The 17940-nt window shown below is 33.1% G+C and overlaps 1 long non-coding RNA gene across 1 annotated transcript in view; it reads left to right on the plus strand.

The window, feature by feature from the left end:
• LOC107514121 overlaps positions 1-17940 on the plus strand; it is a 55075-nt gene that overhangs the window by 20711 nt on the left and 16424 nt on the right. Inside the window, exon 2 of the long non-coding RNA XR_001597684.2 lies at positions 13256-13310. This is a non-coding gene — a long non-coding RNA (uncharacterized LOC107514121). The remainder of the gene's footprint in view (positions 1-13255; positions 13311-17940) is intronic.

Genomic DNA, 17940 nt, shown 5'->3' on the forward strand with positions numbered 1-17940 from the left:
TGTTATTTAATTTTCTTATAATCTCTGGTTGAACATCTCCAACACTTCAATACTTCTCAGTCCCATTTTCTACTAAGTCAAAGTTGTCAAATCTATTCTAGAACTTTAATTCTTTAAGTCTTCTGCTTTGGTCTGCATAGTTATTCTCTAGGTTTGACATATAGCCATCATCCTCGCACTTTTCATGCTCAGGAAATTCTCTACACCTGTGGCCTGTGCTGGATTTAGTATTTCATGGATACCATGGAAAAAGGACATTTGTTCTGTTTTGTATGCCCAAAACCTGAAGCCTTTTCTGTGATTAGGAAAATCTTCACTCTTATGGTCATTGTAGGAAAGTAAAGAGTGACTTACTGATTAGTAGCTAAAAATGCTAGCACCTCACTTTTCCCAAAACACTTTCAGCCAGGATACAAATGTATGAGATAGGATGACTCATTCAAGTGTGTTCATGGCAAACTTTAACATGGCTCACAATGCATAAAGAAAGGGTACAGAATGCTCTCTTTGATGGCAGCAGAAATAACACTTTGTGAGGTGGAATTCTTGGTGTAGTCAGTGGCAACTTAAGCCCCTAGTCAATATTTTCAGATGTCTCTGGTAGCTAACTGCTCTCTCCCATCCCTGCAATGTTCTCATTGCTTCTTTAGATATGCTACTGAAGTCAAGCTTGACTCTCTGGAAATGTGCTGGAAATCCTAACTTTGTAATCATGCGATTGGCCCAAATCAGTGTTTTTCTCACCTCACTTCCCAACAACTGGCTCAAGTCATGTGTATCTACATTGTAATCTCAGGGGTATCTCCAGGCAAGATCCCAGTGGTTTCGTGTGCAAAACAGAAAAAGGCCTCAGTGACTATTTTTCCATTTTAATTAATTAATTAATTCATTTTTATATCCAAAACCTTTAATAACAAGGCAGAACCTGGGGTTAGTTTTTGTAGCCGCAGCTGGAACTTCAGTCTCTGCTACAATTGAACTTCTGGTCTTTGCAGCGTCTGTAGGGTTTGGTGTTGCTCTGTGGGATTCCCTGGACTTTGCTGAAAAGCCTGTACACCTCTCAGCCCTTGCACGGACAGCAGAGCACTGCCTAAGCTCTTGGGGGAATTCAGGGCCAGGTGAGGATCTTGGAGGTGAGGATCTTGCCCCCCACCTGGAAGGTGTGATTCTGGGTGTGGCTGCTCACTCTGCAGCACACACACCTTCTTTTCACCTTCTGGACACACACATCATCTTTATTGTTCTTACAACCATAGCTGTTTTGTCTTCCTGGCCAGGAAGCTTCATCTTCCGCATCATCAGGAAAAGGGAGAGCGTCAGCTGGTTGGTGTGACTCATGTATAACCTCTTCAGCCAAACTTGGTTAAAGGTAAACTTGGTTTGTCTGGCCAGAAAGCTGTAGAGCTTGACCAGTAGTAGCCTTTGGTAGATATCATGGGTCCTGGGCAACTTGCTCCCAATCTTTCCCTCCTTGCTGTAGAGGATGTTGACCCCCATGGTGGAACCACTCCTCCTCACCCAAAACACAGCTCAAGAGATGTGAAATGTGTCACATCTCTTTGGTGATAATGCTGTGTGGCCTGGCTTGTTTTTCTAACCCTTGTTATTTGAAACTAGACACTCTTGTTATTTGAAACTAGACACTCTGATTAATATGGAACTTGAAGATACATTGTATCTTCCTTTCTTATTTATTTCTTTGTTTTATGGGAGACATTCTCCAGAAGCTTTAGGTAACTATGTAGAGGGAGAAATTTTTTGAGAGCATATATATTGGAAAAATTTTTTTCTGTCCTCACAATTGATAATTTACACTTAAATTTTTAGGTAGCAAATCGTGCCTCAGAATTTTGAAAGCATTTTTACATTTGTTTTATTGCTTTCAGCATTGCTGTTGGTAAGGCTGATGGTACTTTTAACAGTTTTTTGCACATTAAGCTTGTCCTTCCAAAGTTTCATGATCCCTTTTTATCCCTCAGGTGATGAAATTTTGCAGTGACAGACTTCTATGTGAGTTAGTTTTGTTTAGTTTTGTTTCTCCATTTATTTCTGTAGAATTCTTTATGATCATTTCAATGTGGAGATCCATATCTAACGGTTGAATTTGGGGAATTTTTCTTGCGTTATTTCTTTGATAATTTTTCCCTCTCATTTTCTTTGCTTTCTTTATCTGGGACTCCTATTTCATAAATGTTGGACTTTCCGAATAAATCTTTTTTTTCCCCTTATATTTTCCATCCTATTTTTCTTTATTTTTGTTTTATTTTCTGGGAGATATCCTCAACTTTATTTCCCAATCTTTCCATTATTCTTGGTTTTTGCTATTATATTTTGGTTTTCTTAGAACTTTTTTGTTATCTAAAATGATCCCTTTTTTGTAGCATTCTGATTTGGGGGCTATAATTATAATCTCTCTCTTATTTCTTCAAGGACAACAAAATATTTTAAAAATATTTTGCTTCATAATTTTTCCTTGTTTCTTTTTTTTCTGTAAATTTTTATTTTCGTGTTTCATATTAGAGATTTTCCACAACCGGCTGGTGGTCCTTGGCCTCCTGTTTATATTGAGTGGGGCACTGAAGTTTACTGGAGCTCTGTTTTCTCAGATGGCTCATGGGAGAACTCAGGCTTTTTATTATGTTTGAGGGGACCCTTACTGTCAGTATCTGTGGGAGTTTTTCCTTTTGGTCTATTTTTTCCTTCCATTTCTTCCATTGGGGATTTTGACCTGGATGTATTAGGATGGGAAAGAGTGTGGTAGACTCAATGTTTGTTAATTGAGTTATCACTTAAATCTCATTATTAGTACCTTACCTCTTCCCCTCACCTGTTCCTTATATCTTTAGATGAGGTCCTCTATTGTTCAACTTTTTCAGAGGGTAAACGCTTCATCTTTCGCATAGGTAGGAGAGATATAATTATTGGCTGACTGGCATGAGAGAAGAGGATTTAGCAGCTCTTTTTAAAGACTTAGCCTCTTACTATCCTTTCTGCTGTGCCTTGCATCTTCATGAAATTAACAGATCCCTCCAATTCTTTGGGGTTCTATAGTGTGAAACTGCTAGGTTCTTGTTAACCCCCCACTTCCACACACACACACACACACACACACACACACACACACACACACACAATCTTCCTCAGTATTAACAGCCTATTTGTGTTCCAGTTTTAAAAATTTAGTTAACGTCTCTACATTGCTATACTTTTCTTTGATTTTGTTTGTCAATTTTTTTTCTTAGTTCCTACCATTTTGGATGTTTTAGGTGGAGCAGAAATGAATGCATGTATTAAAGTCACAATGCTTAACCAGAAAATTATAAGTACATGTCTTTTAGAAGTAAAAATCTGGTGGTAAAGAATCTTTCTATGGGCAAGTTAGATACTAAAGCCTATAGTGGGATGGAAATTCTGAATTCTAGAAACTATCCCTAGGCTTTTTCATATATCTAATCTTCATAGATTGTCATTTATTCTAGAATTGTATATCTTTCTGCTTTGCCTCTATTACTGTACTCAGTATTAGAAACATATTATTGTTACTTTATCTTACATGTTCCACCTCTAACTATCTTCTCATGGATAAGATCGATATTATCAAAAATTATAACTCTTATCACACACACTCCAAATTCTAGTTTTGTATTTTTTAACTTAGCTGAGTCATTAATCTAATCTTTTCTCCTAAGTTTACTCTTTTATATTATTTATATCTGGAAATACCTTTTCTTCACTCTCTGAAATTTTATTTCCTTTCTAATATAATTTTATTCTAATTAATAAACGTGAGTTAAGTAATATTTATGTAACTGTTATTATGTATTATTATTTATACACATAAGGCATTCTACCCTCGATTTTCCTTTCTAGCCAACAGCAAATTATAAGTGTTCAGTAAAAGTTCAACATTATAGATAGAGGGAAAACAAGAGTGTAGAAAGATTAGGGAATGAAGAGTTATCATGCATAGAGATGCACAGAAACAAGAACAGAAGATAACTAGATAGTCATTATGGGTCAAATTATCATCTGATGTCAAATAACTGGATATTTATTTTCATTTATCTATACCATATAGCATATAAATCTTGACTCTCTTCTTTAATGTATTTGTTATTTATTTTTTTCAATGACTTATTTTGTTATGAAAAACACTAAGTAAAATGCCTATCTATTCTACAATAGCTTTAAGATACAAGTTATACAAGGTAGAAGAGAAAATAAATATATTGTTTTTCCCTTTAGGTAGATATACAAAGTATGCTTTTAAGTAAATAAAAGAATAATAAATGCCTGCTGGCTATGTTGTTAGTCCAGTGTAACCATGGACACTGTTATCTCATTAGAAAACATCAGCTTGTTGTTCTTCCATGAAATGACAGTGAAATTTTAAAGCTTGTCATTTTTGTTTCCAGATTGGAAACTTGTACTGTGACTTCACTTTCTACTTCTTTTTGTGTTTGGACTAGCAAATCTATTTTCCTTCAGACATTTTTGTTTGACTAGGTCAGGGTTCAAAACCCTAGGTTCTTGAAGAGATTCAGTTCATAAATCAATCATGCTTGAGAAATGGATATTTTAACATTCAATTTTTTCATCATAATGTTCTAGGCTTCTTATTCTGATCCTAGTGGCATCTTGCTCATAGTCACTGAATCATTTGCTTCATGTCATTCAGCTTAACATACTATGTTTTTATTCTATACATGTAAGATTTTCCAGAATGGGTACTTAAAATGTTCACATTTTTAAAGGTTTAATATTATATTAAAAAAAAAAAGTACAGTGTTTTCCTCTATTTTTATTTGTCAAATATTTCCTATCTTCACTGCTTATTCTGGCCAAATAATATCAATGCTTTTCTTTCCTTATGGGCTGTCTGCTTTAACATAAACAGGGATTCTCATTTTGCTCAATTATTTTATCACATTTTATCTTTCACATAGAAAGCACTCAATAATTAATTCATTATGAACACACTGATGCCCTTCTATAATGGATATATAGTATTTACTTTTTACATTCCATATTCTGTAATATTGATTTAATATTTTAATTGCTAGAATTGAAAGTGAAAAATGATTGCTGATTTGCCTTAGGACAATAACAGTAATGCCTATCTCATTGATTTTAAAAAGATTTAACCTCCCCCCTCACACACATTTTAACATCTCTGATATTGGAAAGCATCTATAATGATAACATGCTATGATTTAATTAAATTTTTTTTCTTTCTTCCTTCTCTTTTTCCCTCTTTCTCTTCCTCTCTTCCATTTTTTTTTATTGTTGTTCTTTTTGGTTCGTAATGTAGTGATATATCTTAGAGTCAATGTAGATTTTTTTTGATGAAATAGCATAGGTAAAATTAACTGAATTCCTATTGTATATTAATGTGCATGACGTATTTTTTTTTCTATTTTACCGATGAAACTTAGGCCCAAAAGTAAGTAAGCAACTTACTCAAAGTTATATATCTAGTAAATGGTGGGATTTAAATTGATATTGTTCTAGCCCAAAGATTGTGCTCTTTACATACTGAATAAACATCTATTCACAATCTGTGAAGTATTACTGAACAGAGCTCTGAAGTTGTAGAAAAAAATTATATATTCTAGAGTTGGAAGAAAATTTAAGTTCTGGCTAAATGAGATTCTGGCTGATGATAGAGGTAACAACCAATGAGCAATGAAAAAAGGAAGCCAAAGACAGTAAACAAATCCGGTGACCAATCACAGAAATGATGCTTGTAGAGACTTTGCATATTATTCGACTGTTATATTGTGTGTGTGTGTGTGTGTTTATTTGTATGCTACCATTTTCTTCAACCTTTGCTTTCCTCCTTTTATGTTATGTATCTACTATTGGTAGCTAAATTTACAATTTAGTCTTTTAGGTAACAAAATATTCAGTAGGACTCTTCCTGAATTTGTGGAGCATTTTATATAGCCAGTGATAAATACAACGACTTTTCATAGTCTCATTTTAGGGAAAGAGTCTTTTTCTTTTTAAAAGGGTAACTATAAGATATAATATTGTTTTGTTGCTGTATGGGAGTTAAAATGTATGTAACAGGGAGCATTCAACAGTGAAATGTACAGCTTATCTATTTATTGCCTATTAGCTCAAATTCACCCATTTTGCCTGATCTGTAAAAATGGATCTGGAACTTTTGGCAACTGACACAATGTTGGGCTTTCTCAGTACAGAGGGATGGAGAGACACTGCAAGTGGAGAGTTTTTTGTTTTCTGGTTTGGGAGTGATCTAGCAGCAGGTTCCCATGGCATGAACAGCTTCTGCATTGCTTGACCTCTATAGCTCCCGTAGTTGCTTCATTCTGCAGTGCATGGCAGCACCAATCAGGTGATTTTGCAGGGAGAGGCACCTCTCTGTATATAGCTTTCACAAGCATGTTAGAGCACAGACTTCCAGCAAGTTAAGTCAACTAGGCACCACAGCAAATTCTCTGCCATTCAACGGGTTGGGTCATGGCTATACCCTCTCCTGCAAGGTCTGTATCTCAGGCCTGGCATAGGGGGAAGACATTCTCTCAGGTGTTCAGTCTCAGTTTTTAAGGTAGTGACTGCTCATTATACCTGCAATTCCTATATTTTTTGGAATTCCCTTTACTTTTTAATAGCTGATATCTCCTATTCCAATCTTTCATTATAGTTATTCATTATATTAAATTTTTCTTTTTAAATACTTTGTGGTTTTCTTTCCTGATCAAGCTAATGACTGTCTGACTTCAATTTCCAAGCTTTCAGACTACCTTGTACTTTCACTGCTTGTTGCCATTAAAAGAGATAGTTTAAAGCTGATAATACTATAGCTTTGCATATTTTTTAAAGATAAATAATTAATGTTTGGGATAGTAGGATAATGTAGTTTTGGAGTGAAAAGGAACATTATAAATTATTCAGTTTGCTATTTCTTTATACAGATGTGGAAACTGAAGCCAAAACAACTTCAAGAATGCTGAAATTCATATTTTGTCTATTTATATATCACCATTGCCTATCATAGAGTTGATATTTAGGAAGTGTAAATTGAATTAAAATGAGTGAATTTATTTGGAAAATGTTATTGAGTACTGTGCTTGTAGCTGCAGAAGGAGAAATGATTTAGACAGAAATACTTCTTCCCCTCAAGAGGTTTCCAGGCAAACAGCAAATTTGAAATCATAATTATAACTTTGGTTTAAATTAAGCCATTATTATTTTGGTTATTATTGTCAAATTGAATTGTGGACTGAAATTCAAAGCTGGTTTTCTTTGGGCAGATTTTGTACTTGTCTCTAAAACTTCATAGGAAAGAGAATAATGTGAACATGTTTAAACTTAATTTAACTTTGATACAGCTATTAGAACCTGCTATCTTACAGCATAAGCTTTGTCTAGTTACCTCTAAAAGCTCAATTTCCAGCACACACATTTACGGTTTTACTCTGTCACTTATGGAGATGTTATCTTTATGCAAGAATCCTAAACTTTTTTTAGATTTTAATTTGGCAGAAACTTTGTATTCCACTTCTTAGAATGATGAGTAACAGGAAATAAGCCACAATCTATTATGGCCAGACTGTGAAATACCTTGAATATTTAGTTTATGGGATTTTAATAATAAACCTTGGCTGAACTGGCTTATGAATTCTGATAACCTTTAGAATTTTAATAAATGTCTACCACATCTTCATAGATATATTTATTTGAAAACATAATTTGTAATACTCTAGACCATTGATTTTGCTAATATAAATTTACAATTCTTTCCCTTTTGGTTGGGAGATTAAAATGTATTTCAATTCAGTGACATATTTTCAAGACAAATTTCAGTTGAATTTTAGTCAAACATATCTTTTTTAATTCTGGGAATAGAGCTAAAGATATAATTTTACTATCATAATAAGTGGTAAAATCCTATATTTGGTAAAATCATATAAGTGGTAAAATCCTATCTTGTATTCTATATAAATGTCTTACCTCTAATCATTATGGGGAACTGTGTATCAGCACATTTCACAAAACTTGGAATTATCCTACCTTTAAAAAACAGAATTTCTGATAATTGACATAATTTAGAGGATTATTTGTCTGATAAAAATTTTTTTCTCATGTAACATTCATCAGCAGATATGTAAACTTCAGGAGATCAATAATTGAGTGGCTCTTTAATTCCATTTTAGTTTTTTCTTAGTTTTTAAGAAAAACTAAGAAAAGTAAAAGCTACTCGATTCTGAGAACAAAGAAAGAAATAAGCAATACCTTGATCAAATAGTGATTTTAACATTCTCTTGTTTTAAATAATAGCTTTTTGAGAAGTCACCATTTTAACCATTTACTTTGTGTCCAGTATCATCATCTTAAATTGGTGACATACATTTAATATCTAGGGCATCATTGATATTTTTGAAAGTATCACCTTTTCTGCTTTTCCTTCCTGCTCTCCCTTATATTTCTGTGTCTATTTCCTGATGATTTTTCAGTTCTCAAGCTCGTTTCCCCTGACACATACTTACTCCTTGCTTGTTCAGAACTTCTGCTGACCTCTTACAGGTCATGGCAGATACTAATTCTACATGAATGTAAGAGAGAAAGGATTTGGCCCTTTGCTTTCGTTGGCCCCTCCAGAGGTCATTTCTTTTATTATGGTACTATAAAAATGCTTACTGTTTTTAAAAATAATAATTTAAAAAGTACTATGAATAAAGTATTAAAAATCAAAAAATCTTCTGTGATCTATAAACAAGGAAAACCACACGTATAATTTATATGTATTTTATTCTATTTTTTTCTATGCATTTAGGAAAAGTAATTAGGGTTATATTTTATAAAAATTAGTAGTATGCAGTTTTTAGTTTTCATATTATATATGGGAACTTTTCATTAATAATCTTCAAAGACATAATTTTTTATAGTTTCATAACATTTTATCATACAGAATAGCACCTTTAGTTGCTATTGCAAATGGATTTCCAAGGAATCTCACATTTTATAAAGGAGGTGAATGTCCCATAATGAATCATGGGAACATTGGGGCATGTTGCATATACTCTGGGAAGGCAGCAGATAGAGCCCCTGTATATCACATTTTTTACAAGCAAGAACATGCCCCTCTGACACAACTGCCTCACTAGTTTGTTTCATTCAGTGTAGAATGGAAAAAGATGACTGAAACTTGTTTAGCATGATACTTGCTAAATGTAGAATCTATACAAGGGACAATGAAAATCTAAGGTAATGGCATAAATACTTTATGGAATATCCATCATTTACCTATAAAAGTAAATCAATACTATATTTTGACCTTAATGCACTAAGAATGATGCAATCTTCATTTAAATTCTTTTCTTCAATTAACCTCCTCTCCTAACTTTTACAATGGGGTTATAGACTCCAAAGTGACCTTCAAGTTGCCAGTGTCTTTGGCTTACTGTAAATGGCCATTCAAGATAATAATTAAGTGTAACTACTCAAAAATGTTTAACTTTTCATAAAATCTAAACTCTTTCTTAGAGTAAAAATATTCACAGTAGCAAATCTAATGCTAAGTAAAGGATTTTGCTAAGATAGAGAGTTTTTTTCCTCCTAATTATAATTATGGTAGGGTGAATTCTCTAACCAGGCTTATTGTTTTCGGGAGAATAACAATGCTGGGCAACTGGTATCAACATGCTAAAAACCCATGGAAGTTGGTGAGTCTTTCGAAGTCATCTATTTTCCATATTTTAACATCTCATTATATTAAATCTGTGACTAATATTTAAATGTGAAGGCTTTTTCATATGAGAAACATTATGTGATAATTTCTAACCATAGAGTTCACGAATAGATAAGCTATTTTGAAAGTCAAAATTAGATGGATGTTCATTTATCTGTTCAAATAGTAGAACAATTTAATAGTTTTCATAAAACGTATTTTAAATATATTGTTTTCATAAAATTCTCTATATTTATATAATGGCAATGTTACATTCATATTCAATAAATATTTGAGCTGTTTGATTCCTGGTGAGCATCTTTAATGACACTTACCTAGGTATTTAAATTTAGCCATTGGAGTTTTTTTCTGGTGTTGAAATTAGGCCTTGACTGTAATTTTGAATTAAATCTTTTTGCGTAATTATTTTGCAGTTGGTGTAATGGAAGAAAATATAAAGCACATGTGTGTGGAATTGAGAGAGAGAGAGAGAGAGAGAGAGAGAGAGAGAGAGAGAGAGAGAGAGAGATGCAATATTTTAAATAGAATTTGATAATTTACTAGGAAAAAAATGTTGTCTATGTTAACAAACAATAATAACAGCAACTCATGTAGGGTTTAAAAATGTTATTGTGCATTTATTCTCTATCATTTTTACAGTGTGCAATAACTTTAATAAGATGTGTGTATCTTTTTGTCCGTTTGTTTTGTTGTAAGATTCACTTTGGGACCAATCATTTGACCAAAGAAGTGAATCTCTATTTTTAAGAGTAATACGTTTAATTAAAATTTGCTTTTCATCTGAGACTAATTGCAATCTTCAGTTAAAAGAGAAAAATAAAAAAAAACAGAAGAAATTAATTTTTGCTAGTTAAACTGCTTTGTGAACTATAAACTTTAGAGCTTGAATGAAGTTATAGCTCCTCTAGTTTAATATTCTTCCTTTAACAATGAGGATACTGAAGTCAAGAGAGGTGGCCTGACTTATGAAAGCCCCTTGGAGGCATGAATGGGAGTGAGAAGTGAGGCCTTTGCAGCCTTGGGCAATTGCTTGGCTAATACTCTGTGAAGATGAATTTGTTCTCATTATTTGTTTATTTTAAGTCTTTATGTATTCATAGGTCTCATATGAGCAAATACTTTATTACAAAAATTTAATTTATTATTTATTTCTAACAATATGAATGGCCAATATTTATAAATATTTCTGTTTTCTGGTAGGTAAAATTGCCTTTAAAATCATAATTTAAAAAACATAACATTTCCGAAACAGTGTCTTTTAAGTATCGAAATGAAGAAGTAAGAAAATGTTGTTATCCAAGAGCCAGGAGTATTGCCCTGATTATGATGAAAAAGCAACTAGGAATGCTGCTCAGCTCCTCCTCTAAACACCACTTGAAAATTCTTAAATGACTTTGGGCCAGTCCCTTAAGCTATTAGCACTTATATTTCTTTATTGCAGAAATGTGATAATAGCTGTCCTCTGGCTGTTAACCTTTAACCAATATGTTGAGGACACATTGATTCTTCTTTTATTGAAATATTAAGTTTCTTGATGTGCCTGTGTTTATGACTGGGCTGAATATTTTTTAATATCTTCCCAGCAGGACTGTAGAAAGAAGACTGAAAAATAGATTAAAATTAATTCTCAGATTAGAATTAATTATTGCTGTGAACTTTTCCATAAAAAATAATTTCATCAAATCAGCTAGCAAGCAAATGGCAGAAGTTACTCAAGAATGGAATTCTGTGATCATCCAAAGTCAGTGTGGTCCACTGATCTGAAGCACCTTCACTTGAAAGCAAATTTCTGGGTCCTATTCTAAGCACACTCAATCAGAAACTCAAGTTGAGGTCAAGTTCTCTGTGTTTTAATAAACTCTATATGTAATTTTGATATGTGCTAACATTTCATAACCACTGGTCTAAACTAAAACAAAAAAAAATAGTTAAAATGGATTCATAGAAATCAAATAATTTTAGTCTTGGTAAGAGAAATCATGCTATATTTGTTATATTTGTTTTGATGTTCACTCAGGGGGAGAAGAGACTGTGTTAAGCCCATATGGATTGCTTATCCTAAGTTTAGTGTATCACTGGAATTGTCAAAGGATGTCAGGGAAATCTCAAAGGTTTGATAACCAAATATTAGGGAATTGGATTAGGCAGAAGATCATTAAGGAAAATATGGTTGCTGCTGAGATGTTGGTATCAGAAATTTAATAATTTGTTCTATGTACAAATGAAAACTAAGAAAGAGTACAGGCACTCTAAAAGATTTAGCACATGTTAAAAGGTATGATTATTTTAGCGTGCTACTCATGTTCAGCATTCATTTTTGTAAATAAAAGTTTGACTTGGTATTAAAATAATGGTACTTGTGAGGTTTAATTTAGTTCCTTGAGATTAAGGATATCAAAGAAGGCAGAAGGATTTGCTTTTTTACAAAGCTTTTAGTTTTATATACTTTATACTGCAATAAAATTGTTTGTAGTGAAAATAACTTTTCTCAGGGAAGATCATTATAAAATAAAGCTAATTTAGTGCTGGACAAAGTTATTTTTATAGTTGTGGTAGTTGGAACAATGTTGCTGATACTAGCATGGGAGAAGAATGATATTGACAAATGTGTCTAAGGCTTAGATTGAACATTGCTGGTCATATACAAGTGATTCTCAAAGTAGTTGTTCTGGAGAAGTTAGGGAAAAAGTGGTGAGTTTGTCCAAATACCTTGGACGATTACATTAAACTATTCATGTTTCTCAATATCTCACATATCCTCATATCCATTTCACATTGCAACCTTAAGAATACTGCGTTAGATTATGGTAAATCTAAAAAAAAATATTGGTCTTTAGGAATAACTCAGTTATTTGCATTGTTACCTCATCTGTAATATTGATGTATCTATTCAAAGTGTATAGAAATTATTACATATCAGCTAGCCTTTAATGTCATAAGTTTCTACGAGACTAGATGAAGGGAAGCCCAATAGTTTCATAGTGATTTTTCTTTTAATTTCTTCTATAAGTTATCAGGATTTTTCTACTGATAATGAATTTTTTTTTTTTTTAGTTATCTGTTTTCCTAAAACAAATCATAAATGTTATTAAAAATGAGACTGTGAGGTTTGGAGATGTCAGAAGACCTGCCTTGGCCAATCAATAGATCTTTGTAAGGAAGACGCCTCTAGATATGAAGTCATCTATTAATTGCTTAAAACTCTACCATTGACCTAATCCTTTTTATTCATTATCATTAATAGGATGATGTAAGTTGGTTAATATCCAGTTTTTGAGGAGGCTGGTTTTGAGAAAAGAAAGGAAAGTGACCACTTTAAACTTCTGAATTTGGAAGGCTGGTTATATTAGAAGTAGAGAATTCTTAATCTGATCTTTGGTCCACTGTAGTCAATGCCCTTCAGTCCTGACTAACCCCTTTCTGGCTGTCAGCTCTATGGACAGTTCTACCCAGCCATTTCTGCTTCAGCTTAAATTAGGGTCCTTTGGTCAACCTCATCTTGCCTGACCCCCTTCTCTTGTCCTGACATTCTCTTAGATACACAGTTCCTGTTGTCCTCTTGTCAGTGTCATCAGCTGCTCCATCAGGTCAGGTAAGATCAAGACTTTTTTTATAGCTCCAATATTTTTTTCTGAAAAAATAATAAAGGCAGATAGAATGCTGAGACAGGCATAGGCAATATAGATATAACAGCTGTATACCTTTAACTTGAGGAACACAATGCATTTTCATACATAAGATATATGCCACACAGTGGCAGAACACAAGCTCTCTCAGAAGAAATCATCACTGGTTTGTGTGGTGTTCTATTAGCATCCTTAATATTTGTCAACTTCGTGTTACACATTGCTGTGATTACTTGATTACTGTCTCAAAAATGTTTTATAAAGGCATAGTCTATGACTGTTTCGTTTGTCGTATATGTACTCTGATCTTTGTGTCTAAGAAATAAGTGCTTAAAAAATAAAGAGAGGCAGTAGGCTGATAATCTTAGTGAGGAAAGTAGTTTGGGCACAGGGAACAAGGTTATTGTGTAAGGAATGCTCTGATCCAGCTTAAACAGAGATTTCCTGTGTGGAGTAGTAGAAGATGAGGTTAAACGTGTGAAGTGGACAAATGATGGAAGACTTGGCTCAATGGTGAGTTGGAGCTGCTTTGAATTGGCTCATGAAACCCTATTATGCACATCTTCCACTTTTGGGAACTCAGTCATGTTGAGAGTATTCACACTATAGAAATCAGCAAATAGTACAAATTAGGGTTCTTTCCCAATAAACACAAACACAAAGAACCAAATGTTGTTAAACATTTATAAGCAAATCACTTCATTATATTTTAGGCTTCAAAGGTGATACTTATTTCTAGGTTCAAGTATGAGATAGAAGAATGAGACTGAAATATTTTTAAGATTAAAAGCCACTATTAGCATCATCATAGTGTGGAACTATTACAATAAATAAAAGCCAAAAATCAGAAGCTAGTAATTTCAGTTAGAAAATAACATGGCACAATTGGTGGTTTGAGAAGACTTATTTTACTACTCTTTTGCATGAATCTATTGCCTAGAATTTTTTCTCCCCTCAAGTTTCTTAAGGTCAATGAAATTCCTTCCATTCCCAGAAAATTATCTTGTTTTAGGATAACCTCAATTTTGTAGAAAACTAACAATAACAATTTTTGTTATTAAATTATATATATATATATTTTCTACTTCTGATAAAAAGAAATAAAATAGTTTCTTGTATAAATAACAAATTATAAAAAATTTTATACCTTTATAATGTGTAAAGGTATAAAAGAGATAGTACCCATAACATATAGATAGAAAGCCATTGATAAATTTTTTAAAAATTATTTTTCTAGGGATAATCCAATAATTCTAATTTTCTTTTCTATTTCACTTTTCTTTGTAGTACTTATCACCTTCTAATAAAATATTTATTTATTGTTTAGTCTTTCTTCTCTTCTAGAATGTATTTGATAATATAAATTCACCTATTCTTTCTCTTTATTTCAAGATTTTGTTCACCTTAATTTTTAATTCACTTGTGAGTTAAATGAAATTATAAGTTATAAGATTAATTTCAATATTTTTTTCCAAATTCCTCTTTGTTTTGTCTCAACTACCATTCAATGACTATTGCCTTGAAATGCCACTGTTATCATATTTAGAATTTCCCTATATACTTCACTGTTTCTTATTTTACATTAATTTTATTTAATAATTCAATTAGTCATTTATCCAACAAATACTCACTAGATATTACTATGTACTAGGTACTGTACTAGTTGAATGCTTTGGGGAAAACTAGCTTCATTCCCAATTAACTCAGGTTTTTTTGCTTTTTTTTTTTTTTTAACTATACCTAGCTTAGCTTGGCCTAAATTATCCCTGCCCAGCTGTCTAGTGAATCATTTATTTTTAAGTTGTTGCCTGTTAGCCTAAGATTTAAGTGGAGCAGCGGTAGAAGCAAATGTAACAATGAAATTGAAGGAGCCAGGGGGATATAGAGAGGACTTAAGAACGGAAAAGTAAAAATTTTTATATGAAGCAAGGGCAAATTAAAGGACTTTAAAGCCCTAAATAGTCTTAAAAGAAAAGTCATATTTAAATTCTGTGTTAAACATAGAATAACTCTAAGTGACATATTAAAAAAAAAATAGTTTTGAAATTCACTTTTATTTATTTAGGGGGAAATAAGGGTTCATATAGAACAAATTCTAATGTAATAAAAATTAAGAAATGAATACAAAAGGAGTTCCTGTTTTTCAGAAGCTTATCGCTTATAGTTAAGAAGTCAGAAATAACAGGTGTAGCACTATGGGTAAAGTAATAGAAGATATAAGTAGAAGTTTCACCAGAGATCACAGAGGGAATGGGCAGGCTGACTAGAAGATGTAATAACTGAACGGGGTCTTCAAGTTGAACGTGGGTTCTTCAGAAAGGGGAGTGGAGTAAGTCATACAATGTCAGAGACTTCTCATGTAGAGATATGAAGAGTGGATTTTAGGACAGTAAAGGACTTGAGGAAAACTTCATAAATGTAAAAAAATAATGTTGTGCTTGAAAAAGGGTCAGTTGCCTGATACGCTAAATAATTGTGTTATGTAAGTGAGGGAGAGAGAGAGCAAAAAAGTATTAGCTTGGGCCATTTCTTAGAAGACTATGTGGAAGACTCTGTTGGCTATCAACACAATACATACTGCAACCTGTTTTCCTCACAAATAAAACCCCAATTTTTTCACAGAAATGATGTGTCCAAGGAAAACACATATCTCTAAGACTTCTGAGGGGGTCCATATTACATAATTTTTCATGTATTTAATTATTTGAAGAAGTATTTATTGGTATCCTTATCCAGGCACTATTCTAGGCACTGGAGGTACAATAATAGAATAAACAAAATAGGCATAGTCTCAAATCTGGATGAACTAATGCGTGAATGGAGGATATTCAATACAACCAAAGGAAAAAAAAATGTAAAATATAAAGTATGTTACCTAACTATTATGGGGGGAAAAATCAAGTAGGAAAAGTGTTTACTTTAAATAGGATGGTCATGAATTTTGGGGAGAGAGAATTCAAGGCAGAAAGGACAGGAAGATATCTTGAGTCAAGAATGTGCCTAGTATATTCAAGGAAAATCAAGAATAGTAAGGAAGATGGTCAGAGATGAATAAACACGGTAGATGCTCTAGAATCCTATGGATATGTCATTCTATGTGAGATTAGAAGCTATTGGAAGTTCTGAGCAAAGAAATGACAAGCTCTGACTGGCTTTTAACAGTATCTCTCTGACTGTTGTCTTGGTGGTAGTCCGTAATGGGCCAAGATTGATGGTAGGGTGGCAAGTTATGAGGTTATTAAAGTCACCCAGGTGAAACATGTTAGTGACTCAGACAAATCTCTTAGCAGTGAAGGTAGGGAGAGAAGTAGTCAGAGTCAGGGTGTGTTGTATTTTAAAGATAAAGGATTTTCTGAGAGATTGCATATGAGGTGTGTGAATAACATAGGAGTTGAAGAAAACCGTAAAAGTTTATCCTAACCTAATCATAGGATGTTATGATTATTTATTGAAAACTCCAGAAAGGAAGATTTAGGAGAAGTAGGGTTTTTTGTTGTTATGTTTTGTTTTGTTTTGTTTTGGCGATTGTCTTATTTTCCCTGTTTATTTATTTTCCTAAGTGTGAAAATCAGGAATTTGGTTTGGGACTTGTAAAACTTAAGTGGCCTATTGACATTCACATAGAGATGTCAAAGTGACATTTGGTTTTAGGCAGGGGAGAAATCTCGACTGTACATATTTATTTGGATGCTGTCAACATAAAGACGGTTTCAAAACATTGAGATCATCAAAGGTCATTAAAGGACTGGATGTAGATAAAGAAAAAGAGAAGAGATAAAGAGCTAAGTCCTAGGGCTTTCCCACATCAAGACTTCAAATTGGGGAGGGGAATTAGCAAAGGGAACTTAGAAGGAACAACCAGTGAGATAGAAAGAAAACCAGGGGTGGGGTGTTCTAAATGTCAGGTGAAGAAAGTTTCAAAGAGAATAGGAGAATTAACTATTTCAAATGCATGTTATAATACAAACTAGAAGAGAACTGAAAATGATCTTTGGATTTGGTGACGTGCACATCATGGGTGAACTTGGCCAGAGTTTTAGCAAAATGGTGGAAATTAAATTTGATTTAACTGATGTCAAGAGAAAATGGGAAGAAAAGTATTGAAATCAGTTATAATTCATATGTCATTCCATATAAAAGTAATTTTTTTTTTAAATTAATACAGGGAAATGACAGCATGCATATTCGTTGACTGGAAATAATAAGAGACAGGGGGCAATATTCTTTGATAGATGAAATAGAAGGAATATTATCCCTAATGTTTTGGAGAACTATCCAGTCTTGAAGCTTGTAGGTGAGAAGATATGGTGATGGAAGTTTATCAAAAGTTCTTTATTGCTTGCTTCAGGTGTCTCAGGGATATATGAAGCAAGATCATGAGGGAAAAATGAAAATGTGCAATGAAAATATGAAGGCTTAAGGAGAGAAGAATGCAGGAACTAGTCCTTGTTGGGCAGTGGGGACATGACTGGACCAGAAAAGACAACTGGGCAAGATGAAGACTCCCTTGCACTTTTTCCTGCATGGATTGTACATGCAGTGATAAAGGCATAGTAGCAACTTGCAATCATGGCACAAGAATTTGAGGACAAAAGT

Source organism: Rousettus aegyptiacus, unplaced genomic scaffold (genome assembly GCF_014176215.1).
Source record: "Rousettus aegyptiacus isolate mRouAeg1 unplaced genomic scaffold, mRouAeg1.p scaffold_m13_p_4, whole genome shotgun sequence".
NCBI lineage: Eukaryota > Metazoa > Chordata > Mammalia > Chiroptera > Pteropodidae > Rousettus > Rousettus aegyptiacus.